The 24,011-nt window shown below is 36.0% G+C and overlaps 1 pseudogene; it reads left to right on the top strand.

Annotated features, from left to right (window-relative positions):
- The window catches only part of LOC131800463 (uncharacterized), a 130,068-nt pseudogene that overhangs the window by 101,556 nt on the left and 4,501 nt on the right, over window positions 1-24,011 (top strand).

Raw genomic sequence — 24,011 nt, forward strand, 5'->3', positions numbered from 1 at the left:
ATAACAACTCTTGTCTAATTTCCATTGTGCGCCAATAAAACTAACTGACGGAATGACTAGCTGAATGCCTCAATGACTGACTGCCTGCCTAACTGTTTGCCTGCCTGCCTGGTTGAGTGAAGACATCCGCTTGTTTTTGTTGCGAAATTTCCAATGCCATACATTTTTGAAATATGTATTTTACAAAAATGAAAGAATGAACGACTGAATGAATGAGTGAATGGTTTCTGCTCCAGTGATATAACAAATTACAATGAAATTTGACGTAATCTAAATAAATTCTTTTGGCTGCGCAATAACAACAAAAACAACAACAGCACCAGGAAGAAGAAGAGACAAAATATACAATTAAGTTAAAGGACTAAAAATCATTATTGTGGAAAATTCTCTATCAAAGTTAAATATTTTATGGCGTGAAAATAGATCAAATTCTTTTTGATGGAATTGGATTTATGATACATCGTCCTTATGGCTATAGGGGATATATATGAATATTGAGAAGGCGAAAAATGTACCCGATCGTGCAAAATTTTAAGGTAATCGGACCTTATTTCACATTTTAAATAAGTTATGATTATTCAAACATTTTTACCCATTCCTATTATTATGATAATTGTGATATGATTATGATTCGTCCAAATAGACCTAGGGTCAAAATCTCTTATTTCGATGAGGCAAATTTTGACATATTGAATTACATATACCCTTCGTAAATAAAATGCCGAGTGTTGTAGAGTACCGTTATTTGTGGGCTATAAAATAAAAAACATGGACATATATAGACAATACTATGCCATAGGGACTTGCACCTATTACGAACTTCAAGTATTTATTTTTATACTCACTACGTGTATTACACGTTCGATTGACCAAAAAATATGTAAAACCTCGAAATATCAATCCCCGCTATAGGAATCTACATATGGAACTTCCTATCTCGTCGAGCAGAGTCCACCTAGCTATGCATGTCCATCCGTCGATGTTAATTTGTAATCACGCTGCAGGCCGCAATTATGGCCCGATCCTTACCAAATTAAAAATGGAGGTGCGGTTAGGGTCGGAATAGAAGCCTATTGTTTTTGAGATGAATATTTAGAGGTTGAAAAGGAAAATTCTCGATTTTGCTATATATTATAAAACAATCGACGCATGCATGGAGTTAGAGTTTTGGACTGGGCAGAAGCCTACAAATTTGGATGGTCATCAAATAATATTTAGCGGGTGAAATAGATCATAACTTTTATGTAAAAAAATATGAACGTTTTTATTAAACCGCGAATACTTTTAATTCCAGCTTAATCGCAAATACATTAAAAGATCAATTCTGGCCATTACAGTAATGCCGATAACCAAGATATCGGATATATAGCAAAATAGGTACAATATTGATGTTAGTTATTCCGCTTATAAATCAAGAACGACTGGACTGATTTTCATAATTCTTATCAATTCGGAATAGTCTTTTGCCAGAAACGGATAAAATCTAAGAAAATCGCTGAAAAATAAAATATTTTTTTTAAATTTTTTTTCAATTTTTGTTATATTTTTTACCGCATGCGATTTTTATATCGCAATTATTGTCTGATCCTCACGAAATTTTTTATAGGGTAGGGTTAAAGTCAAAACTGAAGTCTATTGTTTTTAAATTGAAGTCTATTGTTTTTAAATATGTACATTTTATTGTCCAAATTGACCAAAAAAATAAAATTTTCCAAATATTACAGTCGCTCTACAGGAAAACCAATCGACAGGGAATTTTGCATGAGAAGCGGTAAAATGGTCCAAATCTTTCGTGTGAAATTGTTTTGAATACCTAACAACACGTGGGAGTCTAAAATATTGAGCAAATGCCCAAAACCTAAAGGGGAACATCTGGACAGGAGTCTATGACATTATTTTAAAAACGAAATCTTTCAAAATGGATTTGACATAAAGGGGTATCACATGATCGGCCCGCATGACTATAGCCTTTGCTTACTTGTTACTTAATGTTGATAAAAGTGGCTGATGTTATCAATAAACCGAAAAAAATTTGGGATTATATGGGGACTGCATGATCCGATCCATATTCGATCTTAATCTGCCTGCAGAAAAATCTTTCCTATCCATGAAAAATTACAATTTTACACTGATCAAGAATATGTAAACTTTGTTGAGTCTAAAAATATGAGTTACAAACAGAATGATAAACTTAATATATGCTCCACAGTATCGTGAAGAAAATGCATTTCCAACATTTTGTAAGAAGAAGTTCATATTTTCCCCAGGCAATCTAGATTTGAAGTAGTGTATATCAAAATGTTTAAAGGACTGTCTCGTAGTTTTTTATTTATTAAAAAAATATTTTCAAGGATTATCAGAAGGACAGTAGGATGAACTGTTAAAATTCTGCTATGTATTTCTTAAAGCTATGTATTTCTTAAAGTTTTTTCTTATTTTCATGAACAGTTAGATCTATAGTATTGTAAAAAAAGTTGTCATAGGCAATCGGAGCTATAGTTGAGGATTTAAAAAAAAAATCAGAGGCTAAAAAAGCTATACACTATTTCAAAGTCTATAAGACCTACATTCATTGAGTTTTGAGGAAGATAACTTCATTTCCTAAAGAACTGTACCGTTCTGCGCTGTAGTTGTGATTTGTTTTAAATTTGTTTAGGGCATATCAGAGGTATAACCATGGATTTTTCAAGAAAGAAATATTTCAACAATTAAATTCAATCATTTCAATAATTACAGGGATTATCCAGCAGAGTATGATAATAGAGCTAAAAAATAGAAGACATGCATACAGGCTTTTTGAAAGTATACATCGCAAAGTAACCTCAATAGCGGAGGAAGATTTCCCCTCTTCCACATTTACATACAACGATACTACCACAATTTTACACGAAAATTCCAAGAGGGTCTTTTTTTAAATTTTTCAATGTAATTCTTATTCAATTCAAGATAAGATTCTTATTCCAATACAGATAAGTACGAATTTCCAAAACATAATACACACCGACAATCCTACACACCAACAAAAATCTTATTTCCAAATTTCAAATTATACCAAATTTAATACAATTTAAAAAAAAACCTCCATGCCTCAATCACACTATCTAACAGTAATCTTAATTCCAAATCCAAACATTTCCAGCTCTTTCAGTTCAACCAAATCAAACCAAATTTAGGACACAAGTACAAATTTCCGTAACTACCAACATTATACAATCCTGTAGAAATCTTTTTTTTTCAAACTTCAGGATTCCAACTTTATCTGTTCTCCCAAAATGTATAATGTACGAAATCTAGTACGATTTAATACACATAAGTACGAATTTCCAAAACTTCCTACCTATCCCAATATTACACTGCGACAGTAATCTCAATTCCAAGTTATACCAAATTTAGTACATTTTAGTACACATAGGTGTAAATTTCCAACACTACCTCCTTATCTCGTTGTTCTCCCAAAAATGTACAATTTTCACATGATAGGAAATGTTACCAAATGTTGTACATTTTAGTACTTTCCGTAGACTTACCGGGCAAATTTCCAAAAAAAAAAGCTTTTGGTACATCCATCACAATAATATTTAGTACCTTTTAGTACTTTTTGTACCGTTCTATGAATTTCCAAAAACCCAGCCTAATCTGGCACCTTGGCACCAATTTAAAATGTCCAGCTTCAGCCGTTTCGTTGATGAATCATTAAGTCAGACAATCTCTTTATTCTTTTATTAATATAGATAATTTAAATATGCTACTTTCAAAAAAAAATTGTGAAATTTTTGGTTTTTGAAAACTTTTTTAAGAATTCTGAATTCCATTTTCTAGCCTTTGCCAATCATCAAAAAATTAACGAACGATTTACCAACGGCCCAAAGTCAAAATGATTACCATTTTTAATTGTTTTTACACATTGTCCGGCGGCAGCTCTTGTCAAGTCTGATCTGCAATAATAATTGCTGTAAATATTAACTTGAGATGTCAACAGCAGCAACAACATAATCTACTTAAACATTTATCAGAAATATTGTGACAACTTGCTGACATTTAACAAGATTAAGCCATACTTCATTATACATCTGTTCTCGATCTGAGGGAGTTCATATAAACTCTCATAGCTCACATATACATTCATACAAGCATACATATATCTGTATGAATGTACGTATGCCTATGGTGTGTTTGCGAATATAAATATTAAAGACACTACACTACTATATTTCATTTGGACTCATTGAAAGGCTTTTTGTCAAAACTGCTAGACACCAACAAAGAGCATGACTTAGCAGGACAAAAACAAAAAGCAAAACACCAACAACAACGACAAAATCGAAAATTTAATCTTATACTTCATTCTGTCATTTTGCGTTGATACAGAGTAGATTTATACTTCTACAACACACACACACACACACACACACACACATTCAAACAGTCTAACCACTACCATAATCGAAACGAACGAACAAACACCTTGCAACATCTCAAATCGATATCCACAAGTCATAGAAGAAGAAACAGCAAGAAGAAGAGGGAGAGTGAGAGTAGAATTGGCAAACTAGGAATTCATTAAATTTTTATGATATTTTCATTGTCTCGGCCTACTACCTGCCTGGCATTCGTATTGATGCCAGCTGATAGTTTCCTTCATGTCCACACGCACACACACCCACATAAAGAGATTCAAACACCCACAAAGTGGACGTAGAAAGTTTGAGGCAAAAAAAAAAAAAACAAGATTTAGGACAATCTATGAGAGATGGTATTGAAAAGTTGCGCGCCCCACTCTCTCGCTCTCTCAAACTTAACCAAATCCTTTTTGGACTTTGACAATTGTGGCCAACGAATAATGCAATTTTGTCATTTTTTCGAAGAAGTGAAAAAGAGAGAGAGGGGGAGAGGGCAGAGAAAAGGAAACAAAAACATCAAAACGGAATAAAGAATAACATCAACTATCGCCGTGTTATCGAAGAAAAACCAATCAAAGTGATATGCAGGGTGGTGGCGTTGTTATTTTTGTTGGATCTGGCTTTCGGAGAAAGTCATTTCATGCAACATGGTTAAAATGGAAGCGTCATGGCGGCTGAACTCAGAGTTGCAGTTTAATTTAAAAAGTTTGTTCAATAGCGGGAGGTTTCAATTCTCTTCAGCAAATATTGAAAAATGAGCTCCGGGTAAATTCCAAAAAACGCAAGAACTCACACCGCAACAGAAAGAAAATAGACTCAGAAGAGCTAAAGAGTTGCTTCGCTTGGCCGAAAGTGGTGAACTGCCGAATTTGGTTTTCTCCGTCTCCGATGAGAAAACATTCGTTGTCCAGCAGTTTGTAAGCAAACAAAATGAACGTGTTTACTTGCCAAAGAGGACAGCTGAAAATGTGCACCTTCGGTTGGCCATCAGAATTCAAGCCATTGTGATAGTGTGGGCCGCCATAACAGCCGATGGTCGCTCTCCGCTCGTATTTATTGAATAAATTCCGAATGTTATCGCAAAAATATTCTGGAGGGTGTATTAAAGCCTTGGGCACGAAATCATTTTTGGTCGCAGACCTTGGACATTCCAACAGGACTAAGTGGATGCCAGGAGGATTGGACCGATATTTCCCATTTCCGAACTCGTTTTAAGTTTTCTAATAATATTACGATGTACCAAGTTTGGATCAAATCGGATCCTTCCTTTGAGAGTTAGCGTGCGCACCAGCCAGACAGACGGACGGACGGACATCGACTCCAAATGTCCTGAAACGGATTTCGTCTAAACAGACATAGGGTCTGAAACCATTATTTCGAAGAGGCACGTTTTGGCCGTATCAAACGATATATAACCTCTTTTATCGAAGACTGTTCAGATTTGTATAAAGCTCTCAAATATGTATGTTGATCCGATTTCAAGTTTGTTGTGTACTATAAGCTCGAATTCAATATATTTTATCACATACGACCAAAGTTAGACTGGGATAAAGTGTTCAGATGTAGTTATAGATCTCATGTGTATTGTTCGTCCGATTTGATATTTTTGCTCCATCAGTCGTAATTTTTCTGAGATCGCTTCAAATTTTTGAAATTTTTTTATCCGTTTATTGTGCACCAAAAGTATAACTTCAGCTCAAATAGGTTTGGGTTTTGGAGAAAATTAGATCAGTTATATAGCTGCAACAACAAAATATATGTTTTAATTTAAGCATTCTAAAAGTCGAGAGGTACAAATACATCCGTGGAACTCTTTTTAGAGCAGGATATACCCCCCATATATTATAGTTCCTTTTATTTTCAAATTATTGCTGCTCTAAAGTCTAAAGTCAAGATACGCATTCCAAAATAATCTACGACAAATCGATAATTCCAATATACCAGTTTAATCCGTTTACCCTTAAACAAACTTAGTACCATTAAGTACTTTTTGTACAATTACACAAACTTACTTTGATTTTCATACCTACATAGTTTCAAGATTTTACGTCTATCCGTTTACATAATACAAAATGGTACCATTTTAGAACTTTTTGTAAACTTAAAGTTCAAATTTGAAAATTTCAAAAAAAAATGTGGAACATGAGGGGAATTTCGTCGTCTATATATAGGTTACTTTGCGACTTTCAAAACGCCAATACAAGTGTCTTTTATTTTTAGCTCTACTTTCATAATCTACAGAGATTTTACTTTAATAATTTTTTAGGTGGCACTGTGTTATAGCCGTAAATACCTTATATTACTATACCCCCCACAGATGACGTTACTTGACTCTACATGCAAATCCATTGCAGTTTCAATTAATTCCCCCCATCATTCACTTTGACTGACAATCAACTCACAAACAAGCATGTAATGACGTGTAATTCAATCAACCGCTTATCCTGTCTAACCATTGCATACCAGTTAATTCCCTATTTCGATTTTCAGCCAAAAATTTTTGAAGTTAATAAAGGAAAGGATTTTCTTGAAGATAAATGAGTTTGAATGCCAAACCTCCAACGTTGACTCATTTTCATGTTATCTAACGGTTTTATCTAATCTTCATTGAGTCCTTCAGTCATGTGTGTGTGTCATTAAATCTTCTTACCAGGAAATATAATAGCATTTAGACATTAATGTGTGTACAACGAAATAAACAAATGTGTATGGGGGAGTATGAGGGTCTATGAGGGAGTGTATGTGCCATTAAGAAGAAACTGTAGGAACACAATTTGTCATTTATCACTGAATGTAACTCCGGCAATGGGTTGATAAAATACCCATAACCCATTACATATAAATGTAGGTACATAAGTATATATTAAAACCATAAATTAAACAAAGGAAACAAATAAAAACAATGTTCCATGCAAAATGAAACTGTTGTTCAGAATTAAACTATAAATAAAAGTCAAAATGTCTCACATTGATTCAAAATTGAATTTTACTGGCCAACATTTCATTTTCCGATAATTTCAAAAACATATAAAAAGGTTAACAAAAATTTGACCAATATTTTTAAAAAATAAATATATGTAGTCACATCTCGGAAACTCTTTGGTTTTTGTATAGAAGGTACCCAACACGAACTTGGAAGCTATATGAGTTGAATATCCCATTAAAAGCTAAAGTCGGGAAATTCGTACTAAAAGGATACGGAAGTACTAAACGTTAAATACTCTGTATTGGACAAACGGAATTAGCTAGAATTCAGAAATTTGTAATTAGAGTCACTGATGGAGAGCGGGACAAATATACCGCAGTATTTTTGGAAAACTGAACTTTAAGCTAAGGACAAATTCTAAACTAGTACTAAAGTTCTAAAATGGTACCATTTGGTATTATGTGAATGGATGGAGCTAAAAACTTGAAATTTGATATGAGAATCAAGGTTGAAAAGCAAGTTCGATACATGAAGGTGGAAGAACTTAAAATGTGTACCTAGTGTGCGTACTGCACTAAAAGGTGCAAGTACTATATTTGAAACAGTCTAGTTTAGGGTAAACGAATAAAGCTGGAATTGTGTACTTTAATTTTATATGCACATATCTATTGATCGATTGCAGATACTGTGTCCAAATTTGGAATGTGGAAAGGAAATTGGAACAAAAGTAATTTTGCTAAATTACATTGGAATCGGTTCAGATTTGGATATAGCTCCCATATACACTTTCGGTCGATTTCATGTATTTGATGCGAAAAAACACGATACATATCGATTTCAATGAAAATCGGACAGAAAGACAAAATCTGGTACCAAAAAATATATTGGCAAATTATATTGAAATCGGTTGAGGTTTGGGTATAAATATTTCGGCCGATTTTATGTATGTTATGGACCAAAAAATAATAAATTTGCCACTTTAATTAGAAATCGCTTAAGATTTGGATTTAGCTCCCATATGTATATATATATATATATATATATATATATATATATATATATATATATATATATATATATATATATATATATATATATATATATATATATATATATATATATATATATATATATATATATATATATATATATAACGGATTGGTATCCGGAGATTTTGGTGGCAATTGTGCGCTGGAAATAAAGTGAGGAACCTTGAGTTCTGGTGTCCAACCGAAGGTGCGCATTTTCAGCTGACCTCTTTGGCAAGTAAACACGATCATTTTGTTTGTTTACAAACTGCTGGACAACGAAGGTTTTCTCATCGGAGACGGAGAAAACCAAATTCTGCAGTTCACCGCTTTCGGCCAAGCGAAACAACTCTTTAGCTCTTTTGAGTATATTTTCTTTCTCTTGCGGTGTAAGGTCTTACACTTTTTGGGAATTTTAATGGCTTTACCCCGAGCTCATTTTTTAATATTTGCCAAATGAAATATTGCGATATGTTCGGCTCACGAGCCATTTTTTAGCCACTGCGACGCGGGTTTCGCTCAAGTCGCTTCTTTACTTTTCGAACCATTTCTGCTGATGCTGCTGTTTTCTTCCGTCCACTTGCTTGACGTCGGGCTACGCTACCAGTATCACGGTAACGAGCGATGATACGAGACACAAAAGATTTATTCACATTTAAATGCTGGAGTGCTCTAACGATAGCCACTCGTGGTTTTCCAACCAAATATAAAGAAATCACACTATCTCGCTTGAATTCCATCACGAATAACTTTTTTTCTAAAATTCTCACCAAAATGCTTCCGTACGCTAGTAAACAATATAATGAGCTGTCACTGGAATAATTTTAACAGCTGGCGGACCAATGGCTTAGAAATGACAACAGTCTGAAGTTGGTTGCAGTTTTTTCATCGCACCCATATCTGCCTTCCCGGCATTTTTCGCCTAACTTAATTCGAATATGTCTTTACCGAATTGGAAAATAGTGATGTAAAAATTGAGGTTTTGCCCAGAAAAAATCCAATACTAAATCACAAAGGAGACGTAGCGCGTCAGAAAAATGTCGAAAGAATTTTAATTTTATTTAATTGTTAAACTGCTGCTTGGGCGACAATTTTGGATTGGGTCGTTGAACATGTGGCTTGTGCAGTCTTCACTTCCCAATTATGTTCATGCCTAATGCTCTTTTGCAGATTAAGACGTTTGTCCAATAAAAGTATTTTCCCGCCTCTTAATATAACATTTCTCCGCAACATATTTTTAGACTTGATAATCGCAATGAACATTAGATCCCATGTCTCACCGGGAGGCGTACTCTCTGGCAAAAGCCGGGCTACATTTTGTTATGTGTATGGAAAAGTATCCAATCCCAATTTAAACGTTATGCATTCAGAGAACAACTCATGTAGGAGTTATACGTCTAGTGTCAAGTGCTGTCTATCCACCTTTTTTCAAAGTAACTCATGCAAATCTCCAGATTGTGTTAGGGATTCAAATGAAATGGATTCCTGGTATTGAATGGCTGTGCATGTCTTTGGCAAAAGAAAAGTGTCTACCTTATTCAGGGCAACTCATGTGCAGCTTTTAAATTCTAACTGAGCTATAAAAGCAAATTTAATTTCAATCAATGGCAAAAACTTTTACAGGATTCAGGTATCACCTCCCCCCTTTTGTGTAACTTTGTTTTTTTTCTCTTCTTCTTCTTCTTCTTCTATTCATTAAAAATCCTCATTAAGTATTAAATTTGAGTTTAAAACTCTAATGGCATCCAATTGGTTTTTGGCATAGAAATATTTCAAGGATTGATGGGTTGTTTGGGCGGGAGACTCTTGTTCTGCTTGTTAATGATGATGGTACTTGGCGACGTATACGTGATATCAGACCAGAATTGCATTACTCATGCGACATGTTGTCGTCATCGCCATTATTGTTGTTTTTATACCATCCACCATACATAGTATGGAGGGTATATTAAGTTCGTCATTCCGTTTGTAACTCATCGAAATAATCATTTTAGACCCAACAAAGTATATATATTCTTGATCAGCGTAAAATTCTAAGACGATTTTGCCCTGTTCGTCCGACTGTCCGTCCGTCCTTCTGTCCGTCTGTTGTAATCACGCTACAGTCTAAACGAATTAAGATAGGAAGCTAAAATTTTCCACAGATCTCTCTTTTGTCTGCAGGCTGGTCAAGTTCGAAGATGGGGTATATCGGTCCACGATATCGTATATCCCCCATATAACGGTACCCCCCGATATCCGGTATTTTGATGATGTTAGCCACATTTTTCAATGGAATTGTCTTAAAATCCACAAAAGTAGTTCCTTGTGAGTACTTCACCCCCTGAGAGAGAATTGTCTATACAGGTCCACGATATCGTATATCCCCCATATAACGGTACCCCCCGATACTCGGTATCCTTATGATTTTACCCACATTTTTCAACGGAATTGTCTGAAAATCCACACAAGGAGTTCCTTGTGGGTACTTCATACCTCGGCAGAGAATTATCTATATAGGTCCACTATATCGTATATCCCCCATATAACGGTACCCTCCGATATTCGGTATTCTTATGATTTTAATCACATTTCCCAATGGAATTATCTGAAAATCCACAAAAGGAGTTCCTTGTGAGTACTGTACCCCCAGACATAGATTTGTCTATATAGGTCCACAATAGCGTATATCCCCCCATATATCGGCACCTTCCGATATTAGGTATTTTAAACATTTTAACAGAATTCTCAATGGATTTTATTTTTTTGAATATTTTCTAATTCGTTCCAAATGGTAGAGGGTATTCAAAGTTCGGCCCGGCCGAACTAACTGCTTTTTTACTTGTTATACCCTCCACCATACATAGGGTATATTAAGTTCGTCATTCGGTTTGTAACTCATCGAAATAATCATTTTAGACCCAACAAGGTATATATATTTTTTATCAGCGTAAAATTCTAAGACGATTTAGGCATGTCCGGCCGTCTGTCCGTCCGTCTTTTGTAATCACGCTACAGTCTAAACGAATTAAGATAGGGAGCTAAAATTTTGCACAGATCTGTCTTTTGTCTGCAGGCAGGTCAAGTTCGAAGATGGGCTATATCGGTCCACGATATCGTATAGCCCCCATATAACGGTACCTCCCGATATTCGGTATTTTGATGATTTTAGCCACATTTTTCAACTTTACCCCCTGAAAGAGAATGGTCCATATAGGTCCACGATATCGTATATCCCCCATATCACGGTACCCCTCGATATTCGGTATTTTAATGATTTTAGCCACATTTTTCAACGGAATTGTCTGAAAATCTGCAAAAGGAGTTCTTTGTGAGTACTTTACCCCCAGACATACATTTGTCTATATATATCCCGCATATACTGGCACCTTCCGATATTAGTTATTTTAAAGATTTTAACTGAATTTTTAATGGATTTTATTTTTTTGAAAATTTTCTAATTCGTTTCAAATGGTGGAGGGTATTCAAAGTTCGGCCCGGCCGAACTTACTGCTTTTTTACTTGTTGTTGCTGTCGTTGTCATCGTCAACATTTATGACAATTCCCGTTTTTTTTGTGAGTGCGCGCGTGTTTTCCACCAACATTATCTGTTCTCATCTTGTGCTTAGCATAGAAAAATTCCATTTTATAATGAAAATACACACGGGCACAAACATACACAAACATTCATACCCACACACACGTACATATACATTTACACAGTCACGTTGATATTCACACTCGGTACCCTTTTGTTTGGTTTGCAGTTTGAACATAAATACAAATATCCGTTTCCTGCGAGGGTCATTGATGCAGAATTAATGGCAACGTGGCAGTGGTGAGGCACAGTGACACGGGATGGGAGATTACCTGGCCGAACCCATTTTTTTGTCTGTATATATAAAAGAGTAGAGTGATGCATGATCGATTGACTGTTCGTTTGATTCAACGCCGCGGTAAAGCGGTACAAAAAATTGAATATATTGTATTGGACAAACGGATAGACCTAGAAATCGGAAATTCGGAATGATACTCACTGATGCGTTGTAGAAAAAATGAACCAAATTTTTTTTTAAAATTTGAACCAGAAATGTACTTCCAGGATTGAGGAAGTGGAAAGGAAGTGGTTTTGAAACTAAATTTGGTATAAATTAGTTTTGGGGTGAAAGGATGGAGCTGGACATTTGAAACGTTAATATTGGAGAAACAGCTGGGGGTAGGGTTAAAATAAAGATGTGGTTTTAGAAATGCCTACTATAACTATACGAAAAGTACTAAATGGTACTACATTTGTTATTTAGTGAAGGCATAGCACTTGAAAGCGAAATTTGGCATTAGGGTCACGATTAATGTGTAGGGTTGAGATCTGGATGTGGTTTTGGAAATACGTACTAAAAAGTATGTAAACTACCAAATGGTACTACAGTTCGGGGAGAGCTAGAACTGAAAATTTGAAATTTGGAATGAGTTTCTACAAGGTAGTGGAGGGTCTTTGATGTTGGAAAAGTCAAACAATAGGTGTACCACAATTTTGCCGACAGTTATATACCCTCAGCCAATATTCGTTTTTTAAATATTTTCTGACTTCTGTTATGAGTATTCAAATTGTAGACCCTCCGAAGGAATGGACCCATATTGTCCATTTCGTATCGGACCTTAAGAAATATGATATAAATATTGCGACGTGCCAGATTTGGACCATATTGGTAACTTCCTTCACTCTATATGAGATATGGGATAATTTTTAGAAAATGTTAAAATGTGCGTGGTGTGCCAGATATTGTCGACCGAAGTTCATTCCATTTTCATACTTCAGCAGCTAATACTGATAAAAATATTGGTGTAGACAACATTACAAGAAGAACATTTATGTCCAATTCTATGGGAATCATAAATTCCATATTCTTCCTTTAAGCGTTTTTTTTTTTTCAAAATCTTGAACCCTTCGTCGGGGAGGTACCGAAAAATTGTTCATCTTTATAACAGATCTTGTGTTGATGAAAATATTGGAATGTACCAAGTCTGAATGGAATCGGATGTTAATTTCCGCGTTTTCTGAGCTTCATGGATATTCAAAATTTTGACCCCTTGTGGGAGAGAAGGAGTGTACCCACATACTCCATCTTCGGATTATTATTTCTCTTTGTGTGCAGTAAAATATTTTTTTTTTTGAAAAATGGCATCTTTGATGGAAGATGTGGACCGACATTACCCGACACCAAACTCAATCTAAATTTGACAATAATATTACGATGTACCAATTTTGGACCAATTCGGGTACTCCCTTCGAGAGGTATCGTGCGCACCAGCCAGCCAGTCAGGCGGACGGACATCGCTTCATCGACTCCATATGTCCTGAAATGGATTTGGTCCAAAGATACCAAGGGTTTAAAACCATTACTTCGATGAGGCACGTTTTGACCGTATCATCGTGGGGGTATATAAAGATCCCTTTGGGGAATCTGTTAATAGTTACGACTTCGAGGGAAATAATCCTCATATTGTATTAGTATTGGCATTAATATTAGCATTAGTATTAATATTGGAATTAGTAACAAAGTATATATATATAGACCGATCTGTCTTTTGTCTGCAGGTAGGTTAAGTTCGAAAATGGGCTATAACGCTCCACGATATCGTAAAGCCCCCATATAACGGTACCCCCGATATTCGGCATCTTGATTATTTTAGACACATTTTTCAATGGAATCATCTGAAATTCTACACAAGGACTTCCCTGTGCGTGTTTTATCGCCTGGAAAAGAGTTGTATATATAGGTCCACTATATCGTGTAGCCCCCATAAACAGTACCTCCAGATATTCGATATTTTGTTGATGGTAGCCAAATTTTCCAAAGTAATTCTCTGAAAATACACACAAGAATTTCCCTCTGAGTATTTATCCCCTGAAAGAGAATTGTCTACATAGGTCTGCTATATCCTATAGCCCTCATATAACGGTACCCCCCGACATTCGGTATTTCGATGATTGTAGCCACATTGGAATTTTCTGAAAAACCATACAAGGAGTGGGTCCACGTTTTAGAATAGCACCCACATAACGGTACCCCAGATATTCGGTATTTCTATGATTTTTGCGACATTATTCACCAGAATTATTTCAAATTTCGTATTGGGCACTACAACCCATGACGGAAAATTGTCTATGCAGGTCCACGTCTTTGTACAACCCCCATACAACGGTACCTCCCTTTATTCGGTATTTTGATGATATTAGCGACATTATTCACCTGAATTGTTTCAAATTTCGTATTTAAAGTTCGGAATCGTAACTGTAGCATAGGGATTTTTCGGCGATGTTTCTTTTCAATTTTTTTTTTTAGTTTCTTCCGAAAGTTCAGCTCGGTCGTACTTAGCTGCTTTTGTACTTGTTTTATTTGGTAATGTTGACATTTTCTGGGGAGATTTCCGAGGAAGGGACCCGAAGTGTGCCATCTTCAGACTTGATCTAAGTTTGACAAAAGTATTACGATTTGGAAAAATGTGCATACTCCCATTGAAAGTTATTGGTTGTATCAGCCGGTCAGACAGACAAACATGGCTAAATGGACTTCAAATACATTTAACGGATTTCGACACAAGGGACATGGCGATCCTACCATAAAATAGCTCTATAGGGTATAAAAAAACAAGTAAAAAAACAATAAGTTCGGCCGGGCCGAGCTTTGAATATCTTACACAATTTAGAACGACTTTGAAAATAAAGTGAGTTACCGTTATTTTAGAGTCTATACGAAGACGTGGACCTACAAAGGCAATTTGCTGTCATAGGCTGTAATACCCGTTTCGAACTACAAATACGAAATTTGAATAAATTCAGGTGAATAATGTCGCTAAAATCATCAACATACCGAATATAGGGAGATATCGTTATATGGGGGCTATACCTATACGTGGACCCATATAACCCATTTTCAATACCAAAAGTCCTACAGACCAAAGACACATCTAAGTAAAATTTTATCAGCGTACTTCAATTTGTTCGGGAGCTAGAGCGATTGCCACAGGCGAACAGAGGGACATCGCTAAATTCTGATCAAGAATATATATACAGGGTGAGATAAAACAAACTGCAACCAACTTCAGACTGCTGTCGTTTTTTCCAGAAAAAAAAGTTATTCGTGATGGAAGTCAAGCGTGATAGTGTGATTTCTTTATATTTGGCTGGAAAACCACAATTGGCTATCGTTAGGGCACTCCATCATTTAAATGTGAATAAATCTTTTGTGTCTCGTACCATCACTCGTTACCGTGATACTGGTAGCGTAGCCCGACGTCAAAGAAGTGGACTGAAGAAAACAGCAACATCAGCAGAAATGGTTCGAAAAGTAAAAAAGCAACTTGATCGAATCTCGTGTCGCAGTGGCCGAAAAAATGGTTCGTGAGCTGAACATATCGCAATAATCCATTCGGCAAATATTGGAAAATGAGCTCGGCGTACACCCATTGAAACCAAAAAGTTCAAGAACTTACACCGCAACAGAAAGAAAATAGACTCATAAGAGGTGAACTGCCGAATTTGGTTTTCTCTGATGAGAAAACATTCGTTGTCCAGCAGTTTGTAAACAAACAAAATGATCGCGTTTACTTGACAAAGAGGTCAGCTGAAAATGTGCACCTTCGGTTGGCCACTAGAACTCAAGCGCCGGCCATGCTGATGGTGTGGGCCGCCATAACAGCCGATGGTCGCTCTCCGCACGTGTAAATCGACCATGGCATCAGAATAAATGCCGAATATTATTGCGAAATATCCTGGAGGGTATATTAAAGCCTTGGGTATGCGAATATTTTGGGAGCAGACTCAGCATGTGCCACCCAAGAATGGCTACAAAATGAGGTTCCTCGCTTCATTGCCCGCGCACATTGGCCACCAAAATCTCCGGATGCCAATCCGTTGGACTATTGTGTCTGCAGTATTTTGGAAAGCAAGGTTGGCACAAAAAATTCCGAGGTGTAGTTTACCAGAAATAAGCGCTTCGCCGGGAATGGGCCAAAATACCGCAGAGCAACATGTGTGACGGCATCATTGGCCATTTGAAGGCCAGAATTCGTGCCAAAGGTGACCCATTCGAACAAATCTAAACTTATTCTAAAATTTGATGCTATTTGCGACATTTTTTGGTCTCATTCAAAAAAATAAAATAAAACCAGTGAAGAAAGTCTTGAAGTCGGGCGGGGCCCTACGGCGCTTTGCTAATTTAGTAGGGCTCCACATAACAATTAAAAGTTTTCATGGGTTTTTATTCAATCATACACGCTGTGATTATAAGTATAATTTAAAGACTAAATATTCCGAAGCATTTGTATCTTTTAAATACGGACTTGTTTGCCCATTTGATATATAAATCTGAACCGATCTTAATAAATTTTGGCAAAGATATTTCTAAGATGTATATAATATATTTCCCTGAATATCGTTGTTAAGGTGTGCATATTACGGCTGTGTGTAACAAATATAACAAATCGGATGAACAATATATATGGGAGCTATAGGTATATCTGAATCGATCTTCGCCAAATTTGACATATTAGCTTCTAGACTTAATTCGGTCGTAAGTGCCAAATTTCATCCCATTTGGGTAAATATTAGACGTTTGGTGCACAATATAAGGTAAATCGGACGAAGTTACGATCTAGATAAAATTTAGCAAAGGTATTTCTGAGCTGTATTTGATATATTTCCCCAAATATTGTTGTTACAGAGTGCATATAACGGCTGCGGAGGACTAAAATAATAAATCGGATGAACAATATATATTGAAGCTATAGCTATATCTGAACCGATTTCGATCAAATTTGGCATGCCTATTTTCAGGCCTAATTTGGTTGTATGTGCAAAATTCCATACCATTTGGACTCATATTACACATTTGGTGCACAATAAGAAGCAAATCGGACGTAGATATATATGAGAGCTATATCTAAATTTTTACCGATTATCTCCTATTTCAATAGCGTTCGTCCTTGGGACAAACAAATGATTTGTGCAAAATTTCATCTGGATCGAGTAATAAATGCGAACTGTACTTTGTTCACAAAAATACATGGACAGACGGACGGACATATGGACATTCATAAATCGACTCAAAATATGATTCTATGCGGATCACCAAAAGTAACTATGGGTCTATCACGTTTCCTTTTGCCTGTTACAAACAAATGCACAAAGACATAATACCCCGACCACCATGTGGTGAAGGGTATAAAAATGTCAAAATTATGGCGTTTGACTTTTTTGCAGTTTTTTATCTCACCCTGTATATTTCGAGCTGTTACAAACGGAATGACAAACTCAATATACCCTCTATACTATGGTGGGAGGTATAAAAAATCTGAGCTTAAATACATCCACCACAACTGGACCGAAATACAAATTGAAGGGACGCTTAAGAATATCCTTCTCCAACAAAGAAGAAATTGAGAAAATACCTTACCCCTATTCTAAACACTGTGCAGTTGAGGTGAGATTACAACAACTACGAAAGAAGAAAAAAGACAATAACAAATTCCACTCAAAAGTCGCGTATGACTGAGAGATATGCGTGTGATTTGCCATCAAATACATTTTGAGAACAAACAAACAAAACATATTTGTTCATTGTAAATCATGCGTTCCAATTCCTCCGATTCAATATATACACTCGTATATTTATTACTGAGGGGGATTTTTGATTTGTCATTGTTGTTGTTGTTTCCCATAAAAATGAGTTTTGGGGGAGTCGGTTGGAAATACATTTCTTTTTATAGTTACTGCTTACTGCGGCGTTGTGGTTTACTATTCATATTCTTATTCACCCCTTTTTCCATTTCGTTGCAGCGTTAAAACCGATATGCTACCCGGACGTGCTTTCAGTCGCCTCTATATTGCCAATGCCAATTGACATGATACTGGTAACTATTCGTGTAGCCTTGGTAATGATATCATTGGAACTGTGATGGTACACGTAGTAAATGGTAGGTATTCCCCCTCTCTCCTCTGCCTCACTCCCTCTCCCACCTCCGATCTGGTGGTGATAATATGCATTGACTACACATTGAACAAAGAGAATTCACAGCAGCAGTAGCAGGAAAGTTGATAACCAACAAAATTAAATATCAAACACGATATAAATTTTCCAATACGAGGGAGTGTTGAAATCTCTCAATGTGGAAAATAATCAAAAAAAAAAAGTTACACCCTTCGAAATGTCTGCAGCAATCCAATAATAAACAATATGCATGCACTTCATTACTCAAACACAAAGCCATACACCATCGCTCGATTCATTCAGCAATCCGCCAACACCTGTTTTACAAAGACCAACCCCTCTCCCCCCTAGCATGGCATTCTATTCACGTATTTCAATATTATATTTTCATGCCCAATTGCAAAACTTCTTCCACTGATGCTGCTGCTATCGCTGATATATTATCGGTAAATATGAAATTGTAAATCGGACAAAGTTGAACCAAAAAAACATCACAAATTCTGTTAATAATTGGATTGCAGGATTAAAATAACGAAAACAAAAATATGTAAACTAACAACAGTTCAAACATGGCAACACTTGTCTTTTTGTCATGAATCGGAAATTCTTTGAATATTTTATTAACAAACCAGTAAAGAAAGTCTTAAAGTCGGGCGGGGCCGACTTTATGATACCCTACACCACTTTGCTAATATAGTAGAGCTCCACATAACAATTAAACGTTTTTAATGGGAGAATTCAATCATACACGCCATGATTATAATTATAATTTAAAGTTCAAAGGACTGAATATACCGAAGCATTTGTATCTTTTAAATTCGGACTTGTATTGCCCGTTTGGTGCAAAATTAATTTGAAATCAGATAAAGATATATATGGGAGCTATATCCAAATCTGAATCGATCTCGATAAAATTTGGCAAAGATATTTCTGAGCTGTATTTGATGTATTTCCCTGAATATCGTTGTTACGGAGTGCATATTACGGTTGTGGGTAACAAATATAACAAATCGGATGAATAATATATATGGAGGCTATAGCTATATCTGAACAGATCTTCACCAAATTGACATACTAGCTTCTAGACTCAATTCGGTCGTATGTGCCAAATTCCATCCCATTTGGACAAATATTAGACGTTTGGTGCACAATAAAAGGTAAATCGGTCGAAGTTATATATGGGAGCTATATCCAAATCTGAACCGATCTCGATAAAAATTTGCAAATGTATTTCTGAGCTGTATTTGATATATTTCCCTAAATGTTGTTGTTGCAGAGTGCATATTACGGCGGCGGTGGACAAAAATAACAAATCGGATGAGCAATATATATGGGAGCTATAGCTATATCTGAACCGATTTCAATCAAAATTGGCATACATATTTTCAGGCCTAATTTGGTTGTATGTGCAAAATTCCATCCATTTCGGGCTGATATTACACGTTTGGTGCACAATAAAAGGCAAATCGGACGAAGATATATATGGGAGCTATATCTAAATTTTGACCGATTATCTCCAATTCTAATAGGGTTCGTCCTTGGGCCAAACAAATGACTTGTGCAAAATTTCATCTGGATCGGGCAATAAATGCGACCTGTACTTTGTTTACAAAAATACATGGACAGACGGTCGGACGGACGGACAGACGGACGGACGGACATGCATAAATCGACTCAGAATGTGATTCTATGCAGATCATCAAAAGGAACTATGGGTCTATCTCGTTTCCTTTTGCCTGTTACAAACAAATGCACAAATACATAATACCCTGACCACCTTGTGGTGTAGGGTATAAAAAAAAAAGGAAAAAATACTAAAAAAAGTTACACCCTTCGAAATGTCTGCAGCAATCCAATAATAAACAATATGCATGCATTCCATTACTCAAACACAATGCCATCCACCATCGCTCGATTCATTCAGCCATCCAACCATCCGTCCACACCTTTTTTTTACAAAGACCAACCCCTCTCCCCCCTCCTCTGCACGTATTTCAATATTATATTTTCATGCACAATTGCAAAACTTCTTCCACTGCTGCTGCTGCTGATATATTATCGGTAAATATGAGATTATAAATTGAACAAAGTTGAACCAACAAAACATCACAAATTCTGTTAATAATTGGATTGCAGGATTTAAACAACGAAAACAAAAATATGTAAACTAATAATAGTGCAAGCATGGCAACACTTGTCCTTTTGCCATGAATCGGAAATTCTTTGAATATTTTATTAACAAACCAGTAAAGAAAGTCTTAAAGTCGGGCGGGGCCGACTTTATGATACCCTACACCACTTTGCTAATTTAGTAGAGCTCCACATAACAATTAAAAGTTTTTATGGGAGAATTCAATCATACACGCTATGATTATAATTATAATTTAAAGTTCAAAGGACTAAACATGCCGAAGCATTTGTATCTTTTAAACTCGGACTTGTATTGACAATTTGGTGCACAATTAATTTGAAATCGGATAAATATATATATGGGAACTATATCCAAATCTGAACCGATCTCGATAAAATTTGGCAAAGATATTTCTGAGCTGTATTTGATGTATTTCCCTGAATATCGTTGTTACGGAGTGCATATTACGGTTGTGGGTAACAAATATAAGAAATCGGATGAATAATATATATGGAGGCTATAGCTATATCTGAACAGATCTTCACCAAATTGACATACTAGCTTCTAGACTCAATTCGGTCGTATGTGCCAAATTCCATCCCATTTGGACAAATATTAGACGTTTGGTGTACAATAAAAGGTAAATCGGTCGAAGTTATATATGGGAGCTATATCCAAATCTGAACCGATCTCGATAAAATTTTGCAAATGTATTTCTGAGCTGTATTTGGTATATTTCCCTAAATGTTGTTGTTGCAGAGTGCATATTACGGCGGCGGTGGACAAAAATAACAAATCGGATGAGCTATAGGGAGCTATAGCTATATCTGAACCGATTTCAATCAAATTTGGCATACATATTTTCAGGCCTAATTTGGTTGTATGTGCAAAATTCCATACAATTCGGGCTGATATTACACGTTTGGTGCACAATAAAAGGCAAATCGGACGAAGATATATATGGGAGCTATATCTAAATTTTGACCGATTATCTCCAATTTCAACAAATGATTTGTGCAAAATTTCATCTAGATGGGGCAATAAATGTGAACTGTACTTTGTTTACAAAAATACATGGACAGACGGACGGACGGACATGCATAAATCGACTCAGAGTGTGATTCTATGCAGATCATCAAAAGGAACTATGGGTCTATCTCGTTTCCTTTTGCCTGTTACAAACAAATGCCCAAAGACATAATACCCTGACCACCATGTGGTGTAGGGTATAAAAAACATATGAGCTGGATTGAACTGGCTTCTTCCAAGAACCTGATTAATTTTAATAAAATATTCAAAATTGGAAAACGTGGAAATACAAGTACCCCAGAAGCTTTTTCATAGGCTTTGTTACCCAGCAAACCAAATATAGCCCGAGAACATTTTCAAATTCGAACTCAACCAAGCTTCCAATAGAATTTTGCCTGAAGGGAACATTTTGAAACGAAAGAATAAAGGACATATCGAAGAGAAATTATAATTATCAGATCGATTTAAAATACATCTGATTATTGTATCATTCTTATACGAATGTGGTGCCAAATTTCGTAACTGTTTATTAGAAATTTCCCATATTAAAGACGTTTTGTTTTTTCGTACCTCTCAAGTCCACACATCCAATTTTATCTCACGCACTTATACAAGTTCCCTCAGCCACTATCTGTTTGGTTGCACATACAGGGTGATATTAACATTTTTTTTTAAATTTTATTGAATGAAAGCAAAAAATATCGGAAATAGCATCAAGTTTAGATTTGTTTAAATTGGTCACGTTTGGCACGAATTATGGCCTTCAAACGGCCAATGATGCCCGAATGTTGCTTTCTTGAGCTTTTTTGTATTTTTATACCATCTACCATACTATGAAGGGTATATTAACTTTGTCATTCCATTTGTAACTCCTTGAAATACTCATGTCAGACCCAACAAAGTATATATATTCTTGATCAGCGTAAAATTCTAAGTCGATTTAGCGATGTCCGTCTATCTGTCTGTTGTAATCACGCTATCTTTCGAATGAATAGAGATAGATGGCTAAAATTTTGCACACATGTTTATTATTCCAGTAGGCAGGTTAAGTTCGTAAATGGGCCAGGTAGGTCCACGTTTTCATATAGCCCCCATATAACGGTACCTCCCTATATTCGGTATTTTGATGATTTTAGCGACATTATTCGCCGGAATTGTTTCAAATTTGGTATTTGAAGTTCCAAATGGATACTACACCCTAAGACAGAAAATTGTCTTTTCGGGTCCAGGTCTTCGTATAGGCCCCATATATCAGTACCTCCCTATATTCGGTATTTTTGACGATTTTAGGTACAATATCCACCGAAATTGTTTGAGATGTGGTATTTGAAGTTCGTAATGTATGCTACAGCCTGTGACAGGTCTTCGCACAGCTCAAATTTAACGGCACCTCCTTATATACGATATTTTTATGATTTTAGCTACATTATTCACCGTTTATATCAAGTTTCGAATTTGAATATGGTAATGGCTTATGACAAATAATGTCTATGTATGTCCACGTCGTATAGACCCCAATATAACGGCTATATTCGGTATTTTTAAAATTTTAACAGAATTTTTTAAGGATTTTATTTTTTGAAAATTTCCAAATTCGTTGCAAATGATAGAGGGCCCGGCCGAACTTACTGCTTTTTAACTTGTTTAGTGCCAATTTTGCTTTCAAAATACTCCAGACACAATAGTCCAACGTATTTGTATCCGGATATTTTGGTGGTCATTGTTCGCTGGAAATGAAGCGAGGAACCTCATTTTGTAACCATTCTTGGGTGGCGCGTGCTGAGTACTGTTGGAATGTCCAAGGTCTACAGCCAAAATGTTTGCATGCCAAGGCTTTAATACCCCCTCCAGAATATTTTCGCGATAATATTCGGTATTTATTATGATGCCATGGTCGATTAATACGAGCGGAGAGCGACCATCGGCTGTTATGGCGACCCACACTATCACAATGGCTTGAATTCTGATGGCCAACCGAAGGTGCACATTTTCAGCTGACCTCTTTGGCAAGTAAACACGTTCATTTTGTTTGTTTACAAACTGCTGGACAACTAATATTTTCTCATCGGAAAAAAAAAATTCGGCAGTTCACAACTTTCGGCCAAGTGAAGCAACTCTTTAGCTCTTTTGAGTCTATTTTCTTTCTGTTGCGGTGTAAGTTTTTGCATTTTTTGGAATTTCAATGGCTTTACCCCGAGCTCATTTTTCAATATTTGTCAAATGGAATATTGCGATATGTTCAGCTCACGAGCCATTTTTGGCCACTGCAACGCGGGTTTCGATCAGGTCGCTTCTTTACTTTTCGAACCATTTCTGCTGATGTTGCTGTTTTCTTCCGTTCACTTCCTTGACTTTGGGCTACTCTACCAGTATCACCATTACGGTAATGAGCGATGGTACGAGACACAACGTATTTATTCACATTCAAATGCTGGACTGCTCTAACGATAGCCACTCGTGGTCTTCTAGCCAAATATTAAGAAATCACGCTTGAATTCCACTACGAATAACTTTTTTCTGGAAAATTCT

The sequence above is a fragment of the Musca domestica genome, unplaced genomic scaffold, assembly GCF_030504385.1.
Source record: "Musca domestica strain aabys unplaced genomic scaffold, Musca_domestica.polishedcontigs.V.1.1 78, whole genome shotgun sequence".
NCBI classification, from domain to species: Eukaryota; Metazoa; Arthropoda; class Insecta; order Diptera; family Muscidae; genus Musca; species Musca domestica.